At 54.5% G+C, this 16,924-nt stretch overlaps 1 protein-coding gene across 2 annotated transcripts in view; it reads right to left on the bottom strand.

Annotated features, from left to right (window-relative positions):
- C21H16orf95 (chromosome 21 C16orf95 homolog) overlaps positions 1–16,924 on the bottom strand; it is a 520,833-nt gene that overhangs the window by 22,808 nt on the left and 481,101 nt on the right. The window lies entirely within an intron of this gene.

Here is a 16,924-nt window from a genome sequence, read left to right as displayed (position 1 = left end):
ACCACTTGCCTTACCTATGCTGATAAGAGAATTTTTACATTTACTCTTGGGACTTCCGAAAGCTTGGAAAATGGTGGGGGCTCTTATCAGAGGTTGGCAACCTGTGACCAGTGAGTTTATTTATCTGAGACTCACGTCGCGGAGACTGGAAGAGATGCTGGGGACGCGGCGTGACTGAGATCGTGGCAGACACAGCTGGTCGCCATCAGCCTCCACGTGCCCTTTTCCTTTGGTAACAGAATCCCAGTGTTTCAGCAGGCACGCGGCTGCCAGGGGAAGGAGCCCCCAGGGCATGAGCACGTGACGAGCTGCTGGCCCGTGGGGTCTGGATGGAAGTAATGTCTCCAACGTCTGGACTAAGCCACGGTCTCTTGGATGGAGGAGGAGGAAGAAGAAATTTGGTGCTGTGTAATATTCCATTATGCATATATGCCACAACTTGTTCATCCAACTCAAATTTTAAAAATTAAAAAAAAAAAAAGACAGTGGGTACTGGTGCTTACTTTTCACTCAACCAGAAGCTTGTGGTAGGGTCATCCCTGGGGTCAAAGCTGTGGCATCAGTATTGTGTAAAGCATTTCCTCTGGGTGCCGGTAAATTCTGTACCCGCAAGTGACTCAGGTTACTGCGAATCCTAACCAAAAAGACCATGGCCCTGGGGTCACCTCCTACTGCCTGTGCCAGCTTGAGGAAGCCACACCACTCCTGCGAGCCTCTGTGGGCGTGTTTGGGCGTGTTGGTGCCTCTCGCACAGAGAACTAGGAAAATCCAATGCGTTTTATATGGAAGATACTCAGTGTGGTGTCTGACGGGTCGTGAGTGTCCCCATAAATGTTTGCCTCTATTCTGTTAACATCATCATGACTATTACCGAAATGTTTGTAGGGGTTTTAAAAAAGATTTTATTTATTTACTTGAGAGAGAGAAGAGAGCATGGGGGGGGACAAGCAGACTCCCTGTTGAGCAGGTAGCCCGATGTAAGACTCGATCCCAGGACCCTGGGATCATGACCTAAGCTGAAGGCAGATGCTTAACTGACTGAGCCACCCAGGTGCCCCATTAGGGTATTTTTTTTTTTAATTTATAATCAGGTCAGAGTTCATTGTCTTCTCCTACTTTTTTTGGGGGGGGTCTTTTTGTTAAACACAGCTCTAAACTACAGTCCTAATGAGGCTTGTTTTAAATGTATGAAACAATTTCCAAATTTGGAACACATGAACCAATTCAGGGCATGGGAATTAGTCTGCATTCTGGATCAATTAGGGAAATAGTTTGCAGTCGCTACGACATTTTGAAACACGTCAAACGAGGAGAAACCAACTGTTGTATGTCACCCTCAGAACAAGTAAGGCATTTCTGTCTGTTTGCAGAACGGCTCTCAGAGTCGCCGACGGAAGTGCAAGAAACAGCAGGCCCATGTCAGAAGTAAGGCTCTGACTCACAGACCCCCAGCGACCCCGGGGGATTGGGTGACTCCATGGGGATTAAAGGCCCACCCGTCCTGGTGACCAGGGGAGCCGAGTGCGAGTAGGGTCACCCTTCCCATTTTTCTTTCAAGCAAAAAGGCAGAGTCTCTCTAGAGAAGATGGAGTATTTGCTCTCGGCCCAAAGACCCCAAAGGACCAGAACTCTTTACCCAAGATTACAAAAGAGGGAAAAAAAAAGTTTAACTGCATAGCTTTGCTGGGTCTGGACGTTTTCGCCAACCCCACGCTATGAGCTAAAGCCCCTGGCATTTGAGTCAATGAAAAATGAATAATGCACTTAGTTAAATATTTCCTTCCACCACGAAATCCTTGCTCACCCTAATTTCTTCTCCTACTTGACATTTTCACTTCTTTTTCTGGCGGGCTATCTATAATGAGAGCTGGCACTCCGAGGACAAGCGTCGTACTGCACGCGGGCTTCCTCCGCCATTCCGTTAGACGACTTTGAAGCTGACCCCCTTCACCCCACATTACTTCCTCCCCTGGAACCGCTCACTCGCTGCTCAGCAATCCCCTTAGAGTTGTAACTTCCATTTCTAAAAAGCCGATAAAACTGTAGAGATGTTTGAACCCCATCCAGGGCAGCCGACTTCCAAGCGATGCAAGGAGGGGAGAGCGGCAGGGGAGGAACGGGGTTGAGTTGTGGGCGAAGTGGGGCCCGTGCGTGGCGGCTTTGTCCCGGGACTGATTGCTCGCCAGGGCTGCTGGGTAGCTGGTGGTCCATTTTTGGCACATGCGCGGCCTTTGCAGCACAATCCAGGGGCCGTGGGATTGCTGTATAGATTTCTAGGTGGCTTAAAGTGCTCTTATTCATCTTTCTGGTAAGTGGCTGACATTGTGGAAGAAGGCAGTGGCTGAGCAGGACGTGGACTGATCACAGAGAAGTAGGATAAGGTGTCTTATCACACGGAGGGGGTCTGTGGACTCTTCTGTTCCCCTGTCTTTGGGAGAAAGGGAAGTTGCCAGCTTTGCTGCAGGGTAGGGAGGGGCAGAGGAGCCTGGAAGTTGGCAGGGCAGCTTCTCCAGAAAGGCAGAGGGAGGGGAGGGTGCCTGGGAAGACCGCTGCCTCCCCTGGGGGAAAAGGGATTTCTCCTTTTTCCTGTAGAGGGTGATGGCAGGTGGCACCAGGGTGGAGGGCCTCTGGCCGTCCTCAGATCTGGGCCTGCTCCTCTTGGAACGCACCTCTCAGGCTCTGTGCACGCTTACGCGTTTGCCCGACGGAGAGCTGGACAGTGGGGCAGGCGAGGGTGGGAGAGGCTCTCCTCATCTTCCTCCGTCTGTGCCGGCTCCGTGCTTCCGGCTCACCCCATCCTCTGAGCTCCTCCTCCCGCTGCCATCCCCACCTCTGGGCTTTCGAGGTGGCCAAAGCTGGCTGCTCACTGTGCTCACTGTCCCCTCCGAGGCTTCTGGGCTGTGGAACCAATTCCTTCTGTTCAGTTCTGTCTGGTGGAGGAGGCGGGGGCGGCGGGGCAGCAAGGTGGGCAAGGTAAGACTGTGCCAAGACCCTGGGCTCCTGGGGTGGCTGCCCAGTAGAGGAGTGGGTCTTCCAGGCAGAACCAACGCAGCAGGCGCTGGAGCAGGGCCCCCGGCCGTGGCATGTTTTCCGGGCCTGTCCTGCACAAGCGGCTTTGCACGAACGAGAGTGTCCGCAGATGAAGAGGTGACAGGAGAACCAGAAAGCTTCCCCACGGAGCACCCGGGGCTGCCTTGGGCTCACGGAGAGGCAGTAGTGGGCATCCGAGCCAGGTGGCCACGGTGTCTGCACCAACGGGGCACTTGGCGGTGATGGCTCACAGCAGGCTCGCTGCCTTGGCACCCGCCTCTGTGAGCAAGAGGGGACGGGGCAGGTGTGCACCCTCGGGGCTTGGGGGGCTCCCCAAGGGCAGCTTCTACTCAGCTCCACGGATCGCGGGACTGGGGCCAGAAGTCAGACACAGGCCTGCCAGGAGCACCGGTTCAGCCTGGGCGTTTGGGGCCGGGGAAGAGACTCCACGCTGCTGGACCTGCGTAAAGTACATCTGCAGGCCATAGAAAGTAGTGCTTTCTGCCTTGGGCACCCTGAGGTCTGGGGAGAGGGAGAAGGAGAGACCCACACACAAGAGTCGGGGGTGAGCGGCCTGGAGAGAACACAGCCTGGGGGTCCTAACTCCTCCCAGCTCCCAGGTCCAGCTCTCCTGGCCCTGCTGCCTCCTACGGGAGGCTCCAGGCTCTGGAAGTGGCCACAGCCTTTTGGGCGACTTCCCCTCGTCAGCCTGAGCCAGAACAGGCTTTCTCCGATCTGCATCCCCAAGTATGTGACCCGTCTCACAGCCCCTGCGCAGAGGGAGTTTGCCTTAGCCTGGAGGGGCAGAGCGACAGGGACAGTCCCAGGGTGGGGTGAGAGGAGCACGGAAGGGACACTCTTCCTGAGGGTCAGAGGGCCGCTGGGAGAGGGTGGTCTCAGCGGGGTCTGAACAGCGATCCCGAGTTCTCAGGGAGGGAAGGAGAGGAGGTCACCACTGTTGTCATGCACCGGGACCGCGCGTCTCAGCTCCTGGCTTAGGTGGCAGCCCGTCAAGGGCAGCGGGCGGTACAGCATGTTTTTATCTGCGTCGTTTCTGGCAAACGGCCAGGTGGGCGCTCACACACGGCTCCTGATTGTTGAGTGACGCTGGAATCTTCCGGGGTACGGACTTGTTTCTGCTGAAGGAAGTGTGGTGAGTTCCGGGGCCCACAGAGTACTTGAAGGAACCATGGAAGGCGCCAGGAGGAGGTGCTGTGCGAGTTGGGTTTTGAAGGAGAACCAAGGAGTTCTGTTCAGAAGCCACGGGGTGGAAGAATTGAGTCCTGCGGGACTCACCCACCTGGCAGTCCCAGCCAGGCCCCCGCCTCCCTGAGAACACACGCGTGGGGCGGCAGGGCCTCACCCTGCAGGTCCCGTAGGTTCTATTCAGAAAATCAGCAAGGCTGACGCCGCGGGGATTAGGGAATGGGCAGGCTGCTGTGAGCCCCAGCTCTGCCAGCGCGTGGCCGTGGGGCAGGGGGCCCGTCTCTGAGGCTTGGTGTCCAGTCTGCGCGGGGCGCTCGCCCAGACCCACCGGGCGCCGGCCTGGAGCTCAGGGGGGCCGCGCTGGGCAAGCACCCGCTCCGCGCCGGGTGGGTCTTCTCGCTGGCGTTGACAGCAGGCCCGCGGGCCACGCGGCTACAGAGCCGCCGAGCAGAGCAGCGGGCGGAAAGAGCAAACAACTAAACTGAAGATGCATATTTCGATCTCTTGCGCGTTGGATGTTATTTTAGCGATTTTATCACAGCATCAGCCGGCCTGGCCCCTGCGTGGTGCCTCCTGCATCCCGACGACAAAGCTCATCAGGGGAACGCTGCTCGGGGACGTTCGGTGGGCCACTGATCCCCTCCCCACCCGACTGGTCCTCGGCTGGCGTCCCCGGGCACTGCTGGACGGTGGTCGCTGGTGGTACAGGGATCAATATCACTATTGATAAGCTCTCCTCCTGGAACGACAGCTGGTTTATCCTGGCTTCTTCCTCTGTCAGCTTCTCAGCAAGGCTTGTAGGGGTCGTTCTCATTGGTCATGCTCCCGTTTTACAGATGTGCAAATGGAGGCATGGAGGAGCGGAGAGACAGTGCCCATGTGTGCTGCTTGCTCCCAGAAGCAAGCTCAGTCGATCCTAAGATCAACGCTACGAGGGAGGTACCATGGTTACAGTCACACAGCAAATCAACGGCTTCACTGCCTGAGGCCACAGGCTGCTCGGAACTGGGAGGACACTTGCATTCGGACCAGCACTCCCAAGGCTGCGGGTTAGCCCCGGCTTAGCCTGGGCCCCCCACGTGCATGGTGCAGATGGGCTGCTGGGGGGAGACAGGGAAGCGAGAAAGGCAATGACAGATTCCCCGCCCCCCCCCCGTGGTCTCCGCTGCAGGCAGCCAAGGCCCTTCCCAGACAGCATGCTGTGCAGCACGGGGCACACCACGCCTCAGGACCCCAAAGCTGGGGACCGTCCCAGGGCTCCTGATCCGTGTGGAATGCTCCTGTGGGCATTAGCTCTGTGGTTCTTGTGGCCTATCCTGCAAATATCCTCACACGGTCCAAGAAATGCAGGAAGCCATTGGCATGGGAGGGATTGTCTGCCGGCCACCGCCAGCTGGGCTGAGGGCTCCTGGGCAGTGTCCAGGGTAAAATCTCTGCATTCAGCCCTCTCATACCTGTGTTCTGGACTCTTCCCAAGTCCCACCGGAAAGGGCTGGATGATACAATTGCAGTGGAAGTGAACCTTCCTGGTTGTTTAACTGGTTAGGGCACCACGTGCCACCTGTGAGGACCTGGCATGTTTCTGACAGCTGCTGTCCTTGTCCTTCTGGTGGAAGCAGGGGCGGTGCCAACAGGTGCTGAGGTCCCAGAGGGCCACACTCCCCCTCTGGCTTCTCAGGCCTCACCTGGACGGCAGGATGCTGGGGAGGAAAGGTCAGCCCCAAGATTGGGGTGATGGGGGCTGGCTGCTCAGCCCAGGGGCTCCAGCCCGAGGCATCGCACTGAGGACAGTGCTGCGCACTGAGCAAGCCGCTCTGGTGCTGAGGCTGCTCTTCCGGGGCCTCGGCCTTTGATGACCTTTGATGATCAGCGCTGTGTGAGTGTGGTGGCTGGAAGTCCGTCTGCTGACAAGGTGATGGGGCGGGAGGGGGCAGGAAGGGAAGCACACTATCTGTGGCTCGGCCGGTCCTGAGCCGGTCCGATCGCCTCTGCTGTGTTCCGATGGTCACAGTGGTGCCCAGTCGTGTAAGCCTTGCACACACACACACTGACTCACTGAACTTTAACAACAACCCGGTAAGTTGGGGGCCACAGCCATCGCCCTGCAAGCCATGACAGAACGCAGCTCGGGGGCAAAACAACCCGCTGAAGGCCACGCAGCCGGTCCGTTGCAAAGCAAACACTTGAACCCAGGTGGCTTGGCGTAGAAATTCGGGTGTAAAACCCCTACGCCATTCAGCCTCAGCTCCACCCTTAGCTCCAGTGAAGCGTCATCGAGAAAAAGCAGGCAGGACAGCTAATACTCACCAGGGTTTACTCAGTGCCTGCGCTGCTGTGCTCTCTGTGCCTTTTCCACGGAAACCCTAAGCTGCCCCACGGGGTTGGCACGCGTGGTAGGAAAATGAAGCTCAGAGAGGTGAAGTGACTGTGCCCAGGTCACTCAGGCAGGAAGGAGGGGAGCAGGGATTCGAACCGGGCAAACACCAGGCCTTCTGGTGCAGGTCGTTCTCCAAAAGAAGACTAATCCCTCTGAGAGATACTCCAGGAAAAGAGGGTTCCCAGCCCACTCATGTCTGCAACAACTTCTGAGTGCTCCCCTCCCTCCAGGCGACTCAAAATGCTCCTTAGCAGGCGAGAGGCTCAGAGAAGCCCCATGGCGACAGGCGTTCCAAAGGGGACACACTCCCGAGTATAAGATGAGCAGGTGGGGGCGGGTGTCAGGCACAGCTAACACCTGCTGTTCCTGATGGTATCCCTCACTTGGGTGCTGCTGTTACCAGAGCAGATCTTAATTCCTCTTCCCACCAAGGACAACTGGTAACTATGCACGTTGTAGGGGGCGGAGCGGGGGGAGCTGGCGGCCATGCCATGCTCTCTTTCCGGCTCTGGCTTTTCCTATATAGGTCATCACTTCTTAAGTTATTTTTTGCCTTGAAAAGAAAACAGTCTGATTCTATAACGGTTCTACCAATAAATCCACAGTAGACTGCGTGACGGGGGAGAAATAGGTAAATCATCAAGTGTTGGCTACTTGGAGATTTTTAAAGGCACCCTTTTAGGTCCTGAGGGCTCGAAGAGACGACAGTAACACATACGCGGCATTTTGAACGACCTCCTAAGTTTGCTCTACGGACGCACGTAGAACTTTTCAACCGACACACAGGGCACCCATTTTCTGGCGATCTTTCCATCCCTGCTCTTGGCACATTCTCTTTTCTTCCCAGCTGCCTTCTGCTCGCCTCCCCGCCCCGAACCCCATTTTGTTCCTTTTTTTAGACACGCTCTCGATGTACTCTATGATTTTAAAATTGCTTGGAGCGAAGCAAGAAAAAGAATTGAGTGCTGAATGGCATTTGCAAATTACTTTCAGTTTGTGGCTCTGAAAAGAAGGGCTAGGTAAAGTGCTGGTAGCCGTACTGCTTTCTCAGGGGGCGGGCTGGAAAAATGGCAGATCAAAAGCTCCTTGGGAATGTGTGTGGGTATGTGCTGGGAGTCTGTTCTGTCCAGAGGAAATCTCTGGCAGGTATTAATTTGAGGGGGAAAAAAAAAAAGGCAAGTTTCTTAAAGGAAGTCATCGTGAGCAGGAAAGAAAGGGGAAGGGGAGAAAAATCACAGAATGTTCTAATTGCGACTCGGAAACTTTATAAACACAACTTACACATGTATCACTTATAATCACGGCCCGGGCCAGAGCAATAATTATGATAAATCCTTTGTCAACCCTGCTTAGAAGTCCTTATGAGGTAGTCGGAAATTAGTCCACATTCTAGACAACAGTTCAATAAAAGTCCGATCCAACCCAGCCTCTCCGCATGTGGAATTGCACACGGCCTGTAATCAGATGTTCACCAAATCACACTTTCTCATTGCCAAACGCCTTGGCAGGTTCGCATAAACAAGTCTTGAATTCATTAAGTTGCATTTTTTAGCCTTCTAATTAGCTAAAAGTTGTACCCTTCCAGCACAGCATGTCAAGAGCTCGATTTCAAGGTATAATGATACGGCACGGAGGCCAAAGTTGTGGCCTTTTGTTGGAAATGTTGGTCGGTGGCTCTGTGGTGAACTGACCTTGGACCGGCTTCGGTGGGTGACCTTGGAGATGGGCAGAGAGACGCTGGCAAGAAAGCAATCTCAGCACACGGTCACTCTGCTCAAAAAGTCAGCCCGCGCCAGCTGAAGTTCGGATGCTAGACACGAGGGTCTCCAAACACAGTCGCCTAATGAGCAAGTTTTGTTGTTGTTTTTTAATATTCCCGTTTCCCCCCTCAGTGATCCCACATCAGCAGACTGAGCCACAGATCAGGCCTTATCGTGATAACCTTGAAACACAGCCACGGCACTCCGCAGGGCACCCGTGCATAAGGTGGTGGCATTTGTCTGAATTTAGAGCTGATAGCTTTGGACCGCATAGAGAAGACTCAGGGCGGGGACAGAGCAAGGAGATTCTAAAATGGCCAGACCGTTAAGACCTCCAAGTCCAGTGCCGTCCTGTGTTAGAGGCAGGACCCCGGGGGGAGAAGCGCAGCCACGCGTGCGGCTGACCAGCGCAGAGCGGGGTTGGACGGGAATAATCGTGTCTTTCTTTCAGAGGGCACCCTTCCCTTTTCTGAGGCAATTCACATTCCTGACCTCACTTCAGACTCCGAGGAGCCCGGTGCATGAGGGGGTGTGTACCGTGCCCCGTTTCCTGCTGCAGAGCCCCCTGGATCATGCCTTTTTGCTAGAGAACGGGATCCTGCGGTTTCGTGAAGGACAAGAGAAAGTGCCTCAGGCAGTGGCTTTCACACATGGTAAGCACAGCCCCGATAAGGAGTCACCGATCTGGTGACCCGGGGTGGTGGGGACATTCATGGGCTTCCGTTGCCCGTTTCTTGCTTTCAGTAACAGAACCTCCCCAGCATCAGGGGTGCCTGGTCGCTCAGCTGGAAGACTACGTTTCCCATCAGTCTCTCTGGGCGAGTAGGTGTGACCCTGAGACCAAGTCCTGGCCACTAGGATGTGAGAGGAGGCGTGAGTGCCCATCTGCTCCTGTCCTCAGAGAAGGAAAGTCCTTGCCTTCCACTTCCTCGTCATCGCCGCCTCTGGGCTGTAGCAGCCCTGGGGCTGTGAGCCGGCTGGGCCAGGCTGATGGAGGTGACCCCCGGGGATGGGGAACAAGACGGGAAGAATGGGGCTGTCTACATGATCCCACAGAGCAGAGCCCTCCCCTCACTCTGGCCCACCTGCCCACCGCTGGACTGGGGCAGAGAGGGAAACAAAATCTCACTGGTGGATACACTATATCCGGGTCTTTTTATTACAGCAGCATATCCCGTCCCCGGACTGATGTGCCCAGGATACACACTCTCACACACACACCCATGCACACGCGTGCACGCACACACACACACAGACATAGGCAGGACGGATACAAATGTTTCCAAGACAACGGCCTTTTCTTCCCAAGGGAATGTGCTCTATTCTCTCCTATTCTCGCCTGTCTTATTCTATCCTAGTCTCTTCTACTCTGTTCCACTTTTTCAAAAAACAGGTATCACCATCACACGGATTTCATGACCCCCATTATGACCTGTATGATCTGTAGGCCTGGTGCTTTGCTGAGTGACCCACGGGCAAAGCACTTTGAGAAGAGAGGTAGAAGGAAGCAACCTGCAACAGCAGTTGGGACAAATACGGACAAATGCAGAATGACCCGCGCACAGGGCCGACAGGGACGGGTCTTCACGTGCACCGAGCTGAGGGGTTGCTGGAGGCCATGGGGAGCGGGGGGTAGGCGGGCTCCGTGCAGGTGCGTTCGTAGTGGGAGAGGCATTGACTTTGACCCCAGTAGCATGAACGTGCCATGGAGGGTTCGGGGCTGTGCCTTTCCAGTCTCAGAGCGCGTGTGGCACGTTTTACGCTCTCGAGCTCACATGTGCCCAGGTGGAGGTACCTGGAGTGAGGACTCCCCCCTCCTCTAGGCACTCTGTTCAGATCACTGTTCTCCCACTTTCTACTGGTATTTCCATCTTCCTCGGGGCTGCTCCCACCACACCTCCAGGGAACAGGTGGCTGGGGAAGAGAGAACATGTCCTATGAGCCCCCGTGCTGGCTGCGTGAGCCCGGAGAGTTAAGTAAGCTCGTCTCCGCTTGGTTTGTGCACATAGAGGACAGGTGCACTCACACCTGCCCAGCGAGGGTCGGCCTCGGACGAAGAGTCAGGAGGCTGGTGATCCTTGAGCACCTACGAAAATAGGCTCCGGTCCTCAGAGGGTAAAAGAGATGATGTATGCCAGGGGCTGACGTGGCACCTGGCTGGTTTTCGGATCATAATATATCGTTAGATCGTCAGCTCCTTGGGGATTCGGGGACTAACTTGCAATATATCAGACACTGTCCCAGTTAACAGGAGGGGCAGAAAAAGAATTCCGTGGTAAAAATTTTGTAGTAAAGTGGTCGCTATTGTGTAAACAATTTAGTGGCTGAAAGGATTCTAATCACAGATTCATTATTATTATTATTATTTTTCTTTTTTATCATTAATACTTTAAATTGAAGAAAAACCCCACAACCACCTCTCCCAACTTCTGATGGGAGATGTTGGGGTTGAAAGATATTTATGTTAAACTAAAAACATTTTCCCGTCATTTGCCGAAATAGAATAAGCAACCACAACGTGCGCGAGACTTTCAGAAGGCGGCTGCATTACCTTTCATGAAGGAGGAGACTGCACACTTCAGGGAAAGAAAGGGTCTTAATAAACACCAGCGATTTTGCAATGAGTGTGGGACGCCGAGGTTTGCGTTCGAGACAGCGGAGTGGGACAGCCGGCAGGTTGCTCCGTATCTCCAAGCGGGGTTCTCCCGGTGGCCACGTCTGCTCCACAGGGCCACAGGGTGCAGCGAATCACAGGGTCACTTCAACTAAAAACATCTCGGCACCGAGTCATTCTCCAGGAATGTAGCTCTGCTCGGTGGGAAAAGCCGAGTGAGTGGGCGCTGGGTCTGTTTACAGGGTTAGCAGTGGGCAGGGGCCCTCCGGTTTCTCTGAGCAATCTCACCTGACAGTGGCTTTGCTTTCTGGGGAGGGTGGGCTCGCGTCCCGGATGGACGGGGCTTGGGGACGGCTGAGGTGGACCCTCGCTGCGGACCCCGGCCCTGTGGGAGGATGGCAGTGCGGGCTGTCGTTGACGGAGGATGGGCCGTGTCTCCCCGGACACCGCGGTGGCTCCTGGAGGTGGGCGCCTTGGCATGACCGTCTACAGGTGCAGGTTCAGGGGTGGAGCACTGAGGCAGCTCCTCCCAGCTGTGGGGCGGAGCCCCCACTCTGGCTGGGGACAGCGACCTCGAGACCTCCTCCCGGTGCAGGGGAGACGGGCCCAGCAGGCAGGCAGTGCCCTTCCCGTCTTTGTTGGGTGAGGGCTGTCCCTGCTTCTTTGAGGACAGCCGTGTTTAGGGGGCATGTAGTTTAGAAATTTCTCTCTCTCCCCCGACTCCCTCTTTGCAAAAACACAGAAACTCCAGGCAGAAGGAAGCCCTGAGTGCCTCTGCATAGCCCCCAGTGGGCAAGCCACGGTGACCTGCGTCCGGAGACATCCTCCAGGAAGCGTGGTCGGCAGGTAGCCACAGTAGAGGGAGGATTTTCACTTGCAGGGCTGACCGCAGAGCGAAACTTTCACTGAGGTCACAGTGGACTTGGCGGGGGGGGGGGCGGATTTCAATTTCAGCAATTAAAGGCATTCACTTCTATCTCTGAGGGTTGATGGATTTGTCCACTGAAACCCATTCGAAATACACATATGTATGTATTGTAAAGTGACATTTAGTTTATTTAGAGTTAACCCTCGGTAAATATTCTTGTGCTCGCTTTTTACCCTGCCACAAATAAAATATAATGAGCCCAATGTTTAGATGATCCTCGGATTTTTCTCAGCAGACATTTTAGATAAAAGACAAAGAGTTTCTTATTTTTGGGTTCATAAAACATTCTACATTTATGGCTTCATTTTTCTGAAATTCAGATCAAAGCCTGGCTGTGAAATTTTACTGTCCCACTGCTCACGGGTCTGTTGACTTAGTGCATACTTCAAAAATCCCTTCTTCCCTCTAGACCCTCCGACCACCTCCTTTTTTTTAAGGATATTTGCATTTGATAGTACTCAGGACCTTCGAGATGTGGATTGACAGAGTGAGGTGGGGGGTAGCTGAAACAACATTTTCCTGGGCTCTCATTAAAAGAATTAACCGTATTCATGACGAGGCCCTCCCTGCAGACCCCAGCGTCCTCGGGGGCACGAGGCTCTAGCACAGAACGCAAAGCCGAGTGCCCGTGCTCAGCCGTGATCGCCCCCACGCCTGCTCACCGGATGCCTTTACGATCTTTGTTTAGATTAATCCCCAAAGAACTAAGCTTCATTTCATTTTATTTGGGAGAGAAATCCAGCAGAGAGAAGTTCAGGAGACCCAAATGTTTCCATAATTGCTCTGAGTTCTGAATGTATTTCAGGCTGACAGCTGAGATAAAATGCCCCTTGCGGTCTGGTGTTGGCAGCCGTTTTGCAGAGCCCTGTGTGGGAAATCGAGCTGGGGCTGCACCGGGGCGGGCGGGTCGGCTCAGGGAGCCCCGAGCGCGCAGACTGTGGGGAAGGGGCCCCCGCCTGCCCCTTTAAGTCGCCCCGCGGTTTCAGGCTGGGGTGGCCCTCGCTCCTTGGATGAACAACGCGATGTTGGAAACAAATTTGCGGAGAAGCAACTCGGAGGAGGGCAGGCCCTCGTTCACCTCTGATGTCGTGTTTCTTAAATTGCCCCTCATTTTCCTTTTCCGCCCACTTGGATAATTCCTGCTTTCGGTGGTGACGGAAATGAACAGGGCCAGACTACTACGAGCTATTCCCAGGACGAGTGCAGCGAGACCGCAGGCCAAACCATGCATGTGTCATGAGAAAGGCCGGCTCTTGCACCCTGCTCGCGGATTGCACTGGGGCTCCTGGAATTTCGGGGAGCTGGCTTCCTTCTCGACCCGCGGCAGGGCGGCTGCACCCCGGCCGGGTCTGCTCTCTGGCATGATCTCAACCTCACTTTTTCCCCAACCGAATAACGGGCCCATTTTATCGTGGCCCTTCTTACTGGTCCAAAAATCTCTGCGAACAATTTCAGAAAGTCTGTGCAGCCCTTGGGAAGAGATCCGTGGAGCAAGAGCCGTCCCACAGAAGGCCCGTCCCCTAGGAACTCAGAGACTAAGAGATCACGCATCGAAGCTAGCCCAGCTTTCTTGGAAGCCATTCCTAGGTGGAGTTTAGCGTGGGGGGAAATTTCAGCAAGTACACAGTGTGAAGGGTGGTTCTCAAAGGTTTTGGTCTCAGAACCCCCTTCCAATCTTAGCAATTACCGAGAGCCCAAGAGTTTTGTCTGGGTGGGTTATGTCTATTAGTAGTCACTGTATTAGAGTTTAAAATGGAGAAAGTATTAGAGTATTAATTTATTCAAATATGACAGTAATAAACCCACAACCAAAATAATTAACAACATTTTTTAAAAAGTTTTATTTATTTAAGTCATCTCTACGCCCAATGTGGGGCTTGAACTCAGGACCCCAAGATCAAGAGTCGCATGCTCTTGCGACTGAGCCAGACGGGCACCCGTAAATAATTCATTTTTTTTTAAAGATTTTATTTATTTATTCGACAGAGACAGAGACAGCCAGGGAGAGAGGGAACACAAGCAGGGGGAGTGGGAGAGGAAGAAGCAGGCTCATAGCGGAGGAGCCTGATGTGGGGCTCGATCCCAGAACACGGGGATCACGCCCTGAGCCGAAGGCAGACGCTTAACCGCTGTGCCACCCAGGCGCCCCCATAAATAATTCATTTTTAGAGGAAAAATAACAACGTGTTCCGAAACAAGAAAATCAGTGAGTTGGCATTGTCCTACACTTGAGCAAGTGTCTTTAGCGGCTTGTATCATCGAAGACGGTCAGTTTTTACGTCTGCTTCGGACTTCCATCTGATGCCCTGCTTCGACGGGAGCGTATGAAGAACGTCAGCCCCCTTAGAGGCGTAGAGTTGGAGAAGGGAGGAGCACTTTGGGAAGTATTTCCGACAACCGTGGCTTTGCCTCTTTGGTACCACACCAAAGTTCAGCAAGTGGCCGCGTCTCAAAGCTTCTCGCGATGCGGGAGCTGAAATCGAGTGAACAACCGTGTGTTCTCTGTGACACTGAAGTCCTTTGGTGTGCCTCGCACTCTGAGTGCACCACTTACCTGGGGATAATTTCGTAACATCGGGTGCTGGGCGCTTAGAAAACGCTGGCTCGGACGCTGCACAAGTGGACGCATTTGATTACATGGTGTTTTAAACATCACGTTAACATCACCACCGATATCATTAGAAAAGTCTTTAAGAATTAGGACGATGTTGACCTTGCAGTGGCCAATATGCATTTTCCAAAACTCTAACTTTTACCTGAAAGTTCACATTTTATCGTTGGCAGCAAACTCTCAGGTTGTTTTCCTTGAAGTTACATCAGGTTTGCTTTGCTCCTTTCAGGAAGATGCCTGCCAGTCATGTAAGTCTGAGTAACGATGCTTTGTCTGTCACTCGTTCTTTCAAGAAAAAACGGTGTTCCATGGAAAAGAAAAGTCTTGTTCAGTGCACAACTCAGACAACTGTACATGTGCTTTTCCTTGAGTCACCATTGTACTTCAGTCTCAGGACCGCACATGTCAATGGATCACACTTTGAGAGATATTACCTAGAATAAAACTCATTTGGATGCTTCTTAAAAATACACCTGACTTCCCGATTTACAGACAAATGGTATGCCAAGCACATGGGATTCAGTCTATTCCACAAGATTTATGGAGTGCCTACTATGTGTTCTAGGCACTTGGGAAACAGGTCAATGACAGTCTGAGACAGAGATGTGGTTCATGTTCTGGTTCTTTCTCGCAGTGACTGGGGTCCATGGGAGGGGAATTTGCAGAACGACAGAGCTTCCCGAGCTCCCTCTGGGAGCCACGTGCTGTGCTGGGCATCTTTATTTACTTGTTAATACATGCTGCCCTTCCTCCCTCCATCTGCCCACCTGCCCACTTAGCACATGTGTACCGAGCCTGCTGTAGCCAGGCATGGGCTGGGGTGCTGCAGCCAACCAAACAGCCAGCCCGGTCTGTGTCTGGGGGCTTCCCGTCCAGCCTCCGACCCTTCAGGGGATGGGCGAGGTGTGGCCAGACACACATGAGGAAATAGGGATGTCGTGAGAGCTGTGGAAGGGAGGTTCCTGAGGGCGGACACGGGGCTCAGGCTGCGACGTACAGGTTGGGGGGGGATGGAGAACATTCTGGGCCAAGGCAGGAAGCAGCCTGGTATGGCTGAAGAGAGGGTGGAGGAAGCTGGGCGGACAGCAGGGGCGAGCTCACTCGGGCCTCGTGGGCAGTGGCGCACGTCTCACTTCTCACGAAAAAGGACAGAGAGCCGTCTGGTTCCGCACAGAAACCTGGTGGGAATGTAGACACCCTCACTGCTCTGCTCGGTGGAGGACAGGCTGTGGCAGGGGAGCAGGTGGGCGTGAGACAGAGTGAACGCTGGGGGGCGGGGAGCTGGGGCCAGAAAAGAGATCCCACGGGCCCTCCAGAGAGCCGCACTGTTCGTCAGGTCTCCCACGGTCCGAGGGAGGCTTAGTATGGCCATTTTGTGAAAACAGCTGGTTCACATTTGGAGCGCGGATGGTCTGCCCCAGGTCACACCAGGGAAGCCTGAGCTGGCCCTCCCCCGCCGTCTCTCACGGGGCCCCATTGGGTGCTGTCTAGGCTGTGGGCAGGTATCAACTCATACCATCCCCCAGGAACCCTACGAGATGGGCACTGTTACCCTCACCCCATGTCACAGATAGAGAAGCGAGACCCAGGGGCAAAGTCTCTCCCCCGGGACCCCCACGCCGGCTTCGTGCTCAGGGCCCGCGCCCCCAGCCCAGCACATACCCCCCTCACAGTCTCACCCAGCAGCCCCGAGAAGCCAAAGCCACCTCGTGGGTACGACGGGGCCCACGAAAGCTGCCGGGCTGGTTTCAGTGCGGACACCGTGATGCCTCCCCGGTGGCCGAGGGGCTGTTGGTTACGGCGAGCAATGTATTCACTGGCTCTGCATCAATTCTAGGAGCCAGAAAAGTGACTCTGAATCTCACCAAACTGCCTTAAAAAGCTGTATCCTTTCTCCTGAGCTCAGAGACTCTTTTCCTGTGCGTCAGGAGAGGGGAAGGGGGGTGCAAGGATAAGCTCGGGGTGGGGGGTGCAAGGATAAGCTCGGGGTGGGGAGCGTCCCTGAGTCCCCTGAAGACTGTGCTGCGAAGGCCGTGTCCGTGAGCATTTGTGTTCTTGTGGCAGAGGGCCCCAGACGGAGGCTCACCCCCATGGTGGTTCAGATGCGCGTGGCCTGGATGTGCTGTTCTGGAACTGTCAGACTCCTGGTTGCCCTCGGGCTGCATCCTGTGCCCTGTCTCAAAGCCGGGCTGTGGCTGTTCAGCAACACTCGTTAATGGGACGATCGGGCCCCTGCTCTTCTTTTCCAGCCGCGTGCTCACCCCTGGGTTTCTGTCTGTGCCTATGGTCTTTGAGGCCCGGTGGACCTGGCATGCGGGCTGTTTTTCTCATCTTCTCCGTGGACGCTGGTTAGCGCTGAGCCCACCCTGTCTCCTCGGGGCAACCTTGCAGAAGACAC

Source organism: Ursus americanus, chromosome 21, assembly GCF_024610735.1.
Source record: "Ursus americanus isolate L20-20 chromosome 21, mUrsAme1.1.p, whole genome shotgun sequence".
NCBI classification, from domain to species: domain Eukaryota; kingdom Metazoa; phylum Chordata; class Mammalia; order Carnivora; family Ursidae; genus Ursus; species Ursus americanus.
The sequence above is the reverse complement of the archived record's forward strand: the minus strand, read 5'-3'. Positions and strand labels throughout refer to the sequence as shown.